Source organism: Paroedura picta, chromosome 4 (assembly GCF_049243985.1).
Source record: "Paroedura picta isolate Pp20150507F chromosome 4, Ppicta_v3.0, whole genome shotgun sequence".
NCBI classification, from domain to species: Eukaryota; Metazoa; Chordata; class Lepidosauria; order Squamata; family Gekkonidae; genus Paroedura; species Paroedura picta.
The window spans coordinates 128,045,751-128,053,618 of NC_135372.1; the positions used below are offsets into that span (position 1 = coordinate 128,045,751).

The 7,868-nt window shown below is 47.5% G+C and overlaps 1 long non-coding RNA gene across 2 annotated transcripts; it reads right to left on the minus strand.

Annotated features, from left to right (window-relative positions):
• Positions 1-1,660: 1,660 nt before the first annotated feature.
• LOC143836381 (uncharacterized) lies at positions 1,661-7,866 on the minus strand. Of its 2 annotated transcripts, none has more exons than XR_013230595.1 (3): positions 7,721-7,866; positions 4,782-4,856; positions 1,661-3,641 (listed from the first exon to the last, which is right to left on the minus strand). It is a non-coding gene; the product is annotated as an uncharacterized LOC143836381 (long non-coding RNA). The 2 variants fall into 2 exon arrangements; XR_013230596.1 differs by lacking the exon at positions 7,721-7,866 and adding an exon at positions 7,449-7,637.
• Positions 7,867-7,868: the final 2 nt, after the last annotated feature.

The window sequence follows — 7,868 nt, forward strand, 5'->3', positions numbered from 1 at the left end:
AGTTTCCATTTTGTAACCTTGTTTAGCCTTGACCTGGACAGCCCAGGCTAGTCTCATCTCATCTGAACTTGGAAGCTAAGCAGAGTTGGCCCCAGCTAGAATTTGGATAGGAGACTACCAAGGAAGTCTAGGGTGGTTATGTGGACGCAGGCAATGGCGAAACCATCTCTGAACATCTCTTGCCTTGAAAATCCCATTAGGCCACCATAAATTAGCTACAAATTCACAGCAAGAAGAACCCAAAGGAGTCTCAAAGTGGCTTACAGAAGCCTTCCCTTTCCTCTCCCCACAACAGACACCCTGTGAGGTGGGTGAGGCTGAGAGAGCCCTGATATCAGTGAAGAAGAGTTGGTTCTTATATGCTACTTTTCTCTACCCAAAGGAGTCTCAAAGGGGCTTACAGTCACCTTCCCTTTCCTCTCCCCACAACAGACACCCTGTGAGGTGGGTGAGGCTGAGAGAGCCCTGATATCACTGCTCAGTCAGAACAGCTTTAGCAGTGCTGTGGGGAGCCCAAGGTCACCCAGCTGGCTGCATGTGGGGGAGCGCAGAATCAAACCCGGCATGCCAGATTAGAAGTCCGCACTCCTAACCACTACACCAAACTGGCACAAAAAAAAAAAAGGGGGGGGGAGAACACCTTGTATATAACAACAAAAATAACAACCATAATAGAACCAAGCTTGATGTTGTGATTAAGATCAGCTGCTTCTAATCTGGCAAGCTGCTGCAGCCAGCTGGGTGAACTTGAGCAACTCACAGTTCTAATAGTTCTGCTCTCACAGAGTGGTCCTGTCAGAGCTCTGTCAGCCCCTCCTACCACACAGGGTGTCTGTTGTGGGGAGAGGAAGGTAAGCTTCTTAAAGACTAAAGAGTAGTGAAAAGCAAGGTATAAAAAACAACTCTTCTTAATAATTTTATTTTCATATGCCGCCCTTCCCTATCCATCTTAAAACCGCCCGCGGCGCCCAACTAAATAATTCGGTAAGGTCAGAGTGGGAGGAGTTAGGACGGGCTCAGTCCGTGATAAGGAAGGGTGCCGATTGGCCCCTTCCTCCGGACTGACAATCGGAGGGCCCAATCCGATTGCTCACCCGCCGTCAAGGAAGCAACTGTGAGCCGTGCGCAGAGCGGCTCGCAGTTGCTCCCTGGCCAGCGGCCTGGCGCGTTGCGCCTCTTGCCGCATCAGGCCGCCGGCCAGGGAGCCCCCGGCAGTTGTGCGCAGCACGACTGCCGGGGGCTCCCTTGCCTAGCGCCCGCTGTATTTTTATTACAGCGGGCTTGATTACTAGTTTAATATAATCCAATAATACGAATTAATAATATTATTTATCACTGAGATATCACAGTGAGGGGCAGTATATAAATTGAATGAATAAATTAACAAGTAAACAAATTAAGTATTAAAAGCAATTTAAAAACAGTCTTCTCTTTTTCAGTATATGCCCTTACCGAGGAGGGGGCTGCTCAGTGTTGATGGATTTAGTAGGTTGGATTAATTCTCAGGGAAGGAAGCCAGTTTTGTAGATGTTATTTTCATGGCCTCAACCATAGGCCTGGCAGAACAGTTCAGTCTTATGTATGTTTATTGTTTGTCTGCGTAGTGAGGACACACTCCATGCATCTGACAGAGTGGGCTGTCCTTTATTTTATTTATAGTTGCATTTATTGACAGCCACTCCCAGACCCTCCCAGCTCGTGGTAGTTTACAGAAGATAAAACCACATAAAATACAATAACAAAAATATATAACCCTCTACAAACTGGCAGCAAAGTCCTCTCTAAAAACCTCCCCTTCCCCTCCGACCCACAACTGGTCGCAGCCACACACAGTCCCACACCATGATCTCAGGGGTAACTCTCGCCCAAATGATTGGCACATGGCCTATACAGGGAGGGACCTGGTCTTGCTAGTCTGGCCTCAACCAAATGCCTAGCAGAAGAGCTTCATTTTGCAGGCTCTGCGGAACTGTAATAGTTCCATCAGGGCCCTCAGCTCTTCCATGAGCTCATTTCACCAGATTGGAGCCAGGACCGAAAAGGCCCTGGCCCTGGTCAAGGCCAGGCATGCCTCCCAGGGACCAGGGATAAGAAACAGATTCAAACCTGCACAGAGCAAGGCTCTGCGGGGGGCATAAGGAAACCAGCAGTCCCTCAGATAAGTCAGTTTGGTGTAGTGGTTAGGAGTACGGACTTCTAATCTGGCATGCCGGGTTTGATTCTGCACTCCCCCACATGCAGCCAGCTGGGTGACCTTGGGCTCGCCACGGCCTGATAAAACTGTTCTGACCGAGCAGTGATATCAGGGCTCTCTCAGCCTCACCCACCTCACAGGGTGTCTGTTGTGGGGAGAGGAAAGGGAAGGCGACTGTAAGCAGCTTTGAGCCTCCTTCGGTTAGGGAAAAGCGGCATATAAGAACCAATTCTTCTTCTTCTTCTTCTTCTTCTAAGTGGGGCCCAAGCTGCAAATAGCCTTAATGGTAAGAGACAAAACCTTAAACCTGATCCGGAAGCTAATTGGTAACCAATGCAGCTGCCTCAGCAGGCTGGAGGTGGGCCCTCCAAGGTGACCATGTGAGGATCCTAGCAACCACATTTCAGACCAACTGCAATTTCTGGATCAGAGATAAGGGATGGCCAGCATACAGTGAGTTACAGAAGTCTAGTCTGGAAGTGACAATTGCATGGTAAGAGGGATTTTGCTATCTTGAAGCTTTGACAGGGGTTGATGGTTTCAGGGGTAGGGGTTTTAATGGGGTATGTTTTTATGTAACCAGCCTTGAGCTTCGGAATAAGGCGGGTTACACTAACAACAACAACAACAACAACAATAAAGTTTTCCCTCTGAGAAATCTTAAGCTGCTTTATTACTAGGAAACTAACTTTGCAGATTAAACAATTCAGAATGAAATGGCGAAACTGATGTTAGAAGCAGAAAGGAATCCTCGTTAAGTTCTCAACAGGTTGGTAGATATAGAACATTCTTCTCTTTGGGAGCCGTAAAAAGAAAAACTTTTGAGCAAAGTCTGACTCATGGGTTTTGCCGAGCTAGTGACTAAAATAGTTCTCTAATCTCGTGCTTTCTCCAGGAGCAGATCTGCCCCGTTTCTTTACCATTCTCTGAACAGTTCCTTGCGTTTGTTCTTTGCCCAGCTACCAAGTCACTCATGTGACGCAGACCAGTTAGTGATTAATGCTTTTTATTAGGTTGGTTCCAGTGACTTAACATGACGAATGTACCTTGCTGTCTTCGAGAAACCTTTCAGCCACACCTTGTTTTTATGGAATGCCAACCACTCCAGGAATGCAAGAAGAGAAATAAACTTCCTCCCTGGAAGCTTAATAAAGCGTTTCTGATAAAAACCATCCACATGATAGTTTTAAGCACACAGAGCTCAGCGGCCCATATAAATTCTACCCACAGTGTTTCGGATCTCCTTTGTTTTTTCCATTGTTCTTTGCGCTGTTTAGCCAAAATTGTGGGAGCGGGGGGGGGGGGAGTAGACTTGGACCAGCTCTTGTCTTTCAGATTCTGGAACCCCCAAAACATGAAACAGATCTGATTCTCTGTTCACCGCAGCCTCCAACATCTGACAGATTGAAATTAATATGGTCCGACTTGCTTGAAGTTGATCATATCCCTGAAATAAGGCAAAATACTTAGATTTCAGTTTCATTTTCAGAACATAGGCAAGTTTTTACAAAAATCTTGGAGCCATGATGATCAATCTGAGAGCTGATGGTCTGTACTGATGTGTTTGCGGTTTGGCATGGTTAACGAGTATTAAAGCTTCCTGAATCCATTGAACAACTGGACTGGGAGTGACAGAGGAAGCCAGCCGCCTTGCACTGTGATCATTGGCCCACATTGGCTTAATAACATCTACAGTGACTGGCAATGGCACTCTGGTGTCTCAAACAGATAAACAGGTTTCCCAACACCAGTTACCCAAAACCATTTTAGCAGAGGACTGCACCTACATACAAGGCATGGGCTTTTCCAATAAGGGGGCAGATTCTGGGTATTCTGACTTCAACCACATAGATATGCCTCAACGTTCCTAATACAAGTTGGTTCATTATCTTCCTAGCAGTAGGGATCTGCTGGAAGTCCCACTGTGCCCTGGAGGTATCTGATCAGGTTTACTGACCACAGTTAAGCAAACTGGGGAACAGCAACATCTGGATCATTAGGCCTCAGAATTTCCACTCAATTCAATCAGCCTCAGACCATTAGCAGTACAGTCTCGAACCGTATTATACCTTCTATGTCTACCGAAGTCACTGGATTTAGCAGAGTGTGACTTCGCTTAGAACTTCCCAGTAAAACCTTGCGAAAGAAAATCTGCATTGCCTTGTTTATAAATAAAACAACAGTTTGGGGAGAGCAGTCTTTGTTTTTAGGAGATGCACTCATGTTTTGCAGCTGGCCCTATTACAGGGCAAGCACTCTGTCCTGTGAACGTGAGGGGAGGAAGGTCTCTTCCAAGAAGATGCTTGGCTTCCCTCCCCAACAGAAGCACTATAGGAGGACACAAAATATAGCAAAGCAAAAGAAACAAAACAAAGCAAAAGAAACAACTATATCTTAGGAGCGCAATGAAGAAAGGGAGAAAAGAAAGTCTCTTTGTTGTGTTTCCTTTAATCAATTAAAAGAGTTGATGCTGAAACCTGAGCTGAACAAGGTTCTGGCATATCCTTGTTTCAAATTGTATTTCAGCAGCAGCAAAAGCCTAACAGCACTTCCTAAGAAGGAACCAAGTTCAAAGTGGTTGTTTTACCTTGTCTTACTTGAGCGATCACGATTGAGGTACTGCAGCCTGTAGTGCATCTGTCCTAGATGCCGATGATGAAATCTAATCAAAACAAGGGAGCACAATAAAGAGACTTTATTTTCACCCTTTCTCCATCGCGCTCCTGAGATATAGTTGGCCACATGATTAGTTGATTCTTTTGTTTTGCTGGCTTCCCTTCCCAGCAGGAAACATGGTGATTCTTCAAATGGTTCTTCTTTCCCTTTCCCTTGACTGACCCTGGCCTAGGCCTACAGCTGGCACTGTGCAAAACAGGCACACACCCCCAGAAATCCAGCATGGGGTAGTGGTTAAGAGCAGCAGACTCTAATCTGGAGAAACAGGTGTGATTCCCCACTCCTCCACAATGCAGCCAGCTGAATGACCCTGAGCTAGTCAGAGTTCTCTTAGAGCTATTTTCACAGAGCAGTTCTCTTAGAACTCTCTCAGCCCCACCCACCTCACAGGATGCCTGTTGTAGGGAGAGGAAGGGAAAGGTGTCACTTTGGGACTCCTTCAGATAGTGAAAAGTGGGGTAAAACAACCACTATAGTAAAGATAATTAATGATTAATCAGAGCCATCTTTTAAAATCTAATCAATCAAGTAATGTTGCAAGCTTACTTGGGCAAGTAAAACTGCTCTGAGCACTTTGGAAGAAGAATAGAATATAAATATCTCCATCTACATACGAAAACAAGTTGTTAACATTTTGTCATGCTCTAGCGTGACTAACAGTGCAATCCTAAAAAGAGTTACACGCTTTAAAGAGCATCAATGTCAATGCATTCAGGAGGATATGACTGCATTTAGGATTGCAGTGTAAAACATATAATCCAGCATTTGTTTACGCAGATGAAGTTACTCCAAGGCACAAAATGAACTCTCACTCAGGTCCATTCTTTTAATTTCTCTTGTATGGAAGAGAATGGCAAAGGAACACGCCACAATATCACAATGGGAACACAACCTGCCAAGTCCTTCTTCCCAGTGAACCCCAGGGTGGTTTAACATACAATCATAGAGTTGAAAGGGACCTCCTGGGTCAACTAGTCCAACCCCCTGCATAATGCAGGACACTCACAACCCTATTGCTCATCCATCATAACCTGCCACCCCCTTGAACCTTCACAGAATCAGCCTCTCTGTCAGATGGCTATCCTGTCTCTGTTTAAAACATGTGGACTCTGAACACATGACACCCCCTTCCCCAGGGATGCCAACAAATTACTTATTATTTGTCTATTATATATATAATTTCTTCTTGCATGGAATTTATGGGTCTCTTATGCAGTCACCCAGATGTGCTTACTTTGAGTAAAGTTGCTGTATCATGCGTGTTCCTTCCACACTTGATGGAGGACAGTGTCAACAAGTCACAGCAACTCATGGCAATTCCATGTGGTTTGCAAGGCAAGGGGTGAACAGAGGCGGTTGCCACTGCCTGCCTCTGCATAACAACCCTGTATCTATCCAGTAGTCTGCCATCCCAGGGCCAGCCAACGTTCCCTGTAATTCTCCCCCCCCCCTGTTGAGCAGAGCAGTTCACATCCTGAGCAGATTATAACCATTGTCATCTAAGAATGGGCAGTGCAAGACCATGTGCAGCTCCAGATTGCTGCTGAGTGAGGTTTCCTGGGTTAATGAATGGTGCACAGCTTAGAGGTAACCCTGGGGCCAATCCTGCTTAGCTTCCAAGATCTGGCAAGGGTGGCCTAGCCTCTCCCATCCAAGTCAGGGCACCACACTTAGGACAGCTTTTCTTTCCACAGGCCCTGCTCTGATAACAGAGGACAATATACCAGTAACAAATGAAGTCAGGAGTGGTTTAAGGATTTGCAGGGGCCTAGCAGAGAACAGAGCCTCTTGTGGCACAGAGGCTTAAGAGCCTCTTGTGGCGCAGAGTGGTAAGGCAGCAGACATGCAGTCTGAAGCTCTGCCCATGAGGCTGGGAGTTCAATCCCAGCAGCCAGCTCAAGGTTGACTCAGCCTTCCACCCTTCCGAGGTCGGTTAAATGAGTACCCAGCTTGCTGGGGGGTAAACGGTAATGACTGGGGAAGGGAATGGCAAACCACCCCGTATTGAGTCTGCCATGAAAACGCTAGAGGGCGTCACCCCAAGGGTCAGACATGACTCGGTGCTTGCACAGGGGATACCTTTACCTTTAGCAGGGAATATTTGTGGAGGGGGCAGCCAGACTGAGGGCAGAGGGACCCCCCCACACACACACATACACAGTCGAAAGAGGTGTGAGTGTCCTTAGAGGGGAAAGGACAGAGGATACAGTCTTGATCCAAGGGGGAAGGCACTGTGGGGCCCATAGCACACGCTACATAAACTGGCCCTGAAGCACCCAGTTGCCTAACAAAGGCATTTTACTAGCAACAAATACAGTTCCGGATCGTCTATCCTCAAGTCCTTTTCATATACACTTTGTGACTATTAATCTGCAGATACCATGACTTTATCAAGAGGGCACTGATGTAATTGTGTAATAACAGGGTAGTAAGTGTGAGCTAGAAGAGGCACCTGGTGCAGAAACTGCTCTGACCAGAGTCCAGCCACTGCCATGCAAGTTCCCGGCCATTTCCACGCCCTCCCAGCCCTTCATTCCAGATCATCACCGTTCCGCACGGCATAGCGAGCATTCCTTACCATGAATCACCCCGGCCAACCGATCAGCTTAACAGAGGGGACTAATTAGGTCCCCTTCTGCTCCCCATTGGGGTGGTACAACAAGTGCAACAACTCTACCCCCAGATGCCAGACAGCCTCTCTCCCCCACCAAATTCCGGGGAGGTTGAGTTCACAAGCAACCCGTCCGCACCCAGACCTAAGAGTAAACTCCTATGAAAAGCCCCGACCGCGGTGCGCATGCGCCTCCCCATCCCTTTCTGAGGAATCCAGCCCAGCAGGTACTCACTCACCGGGCGCATGCGCGTCGCCCGCCGCTCCTGTCAGCTCGGCAGGTGCGGCTTCCCTTCCTCCTCCGCGCGAAGCGACAGGTGCGCATGCGCGCTGGCTCCGCAGGTGCGCCGGGGCTTTGCCTCCTCCGGGTTCCGCGAGCGGGGCTTG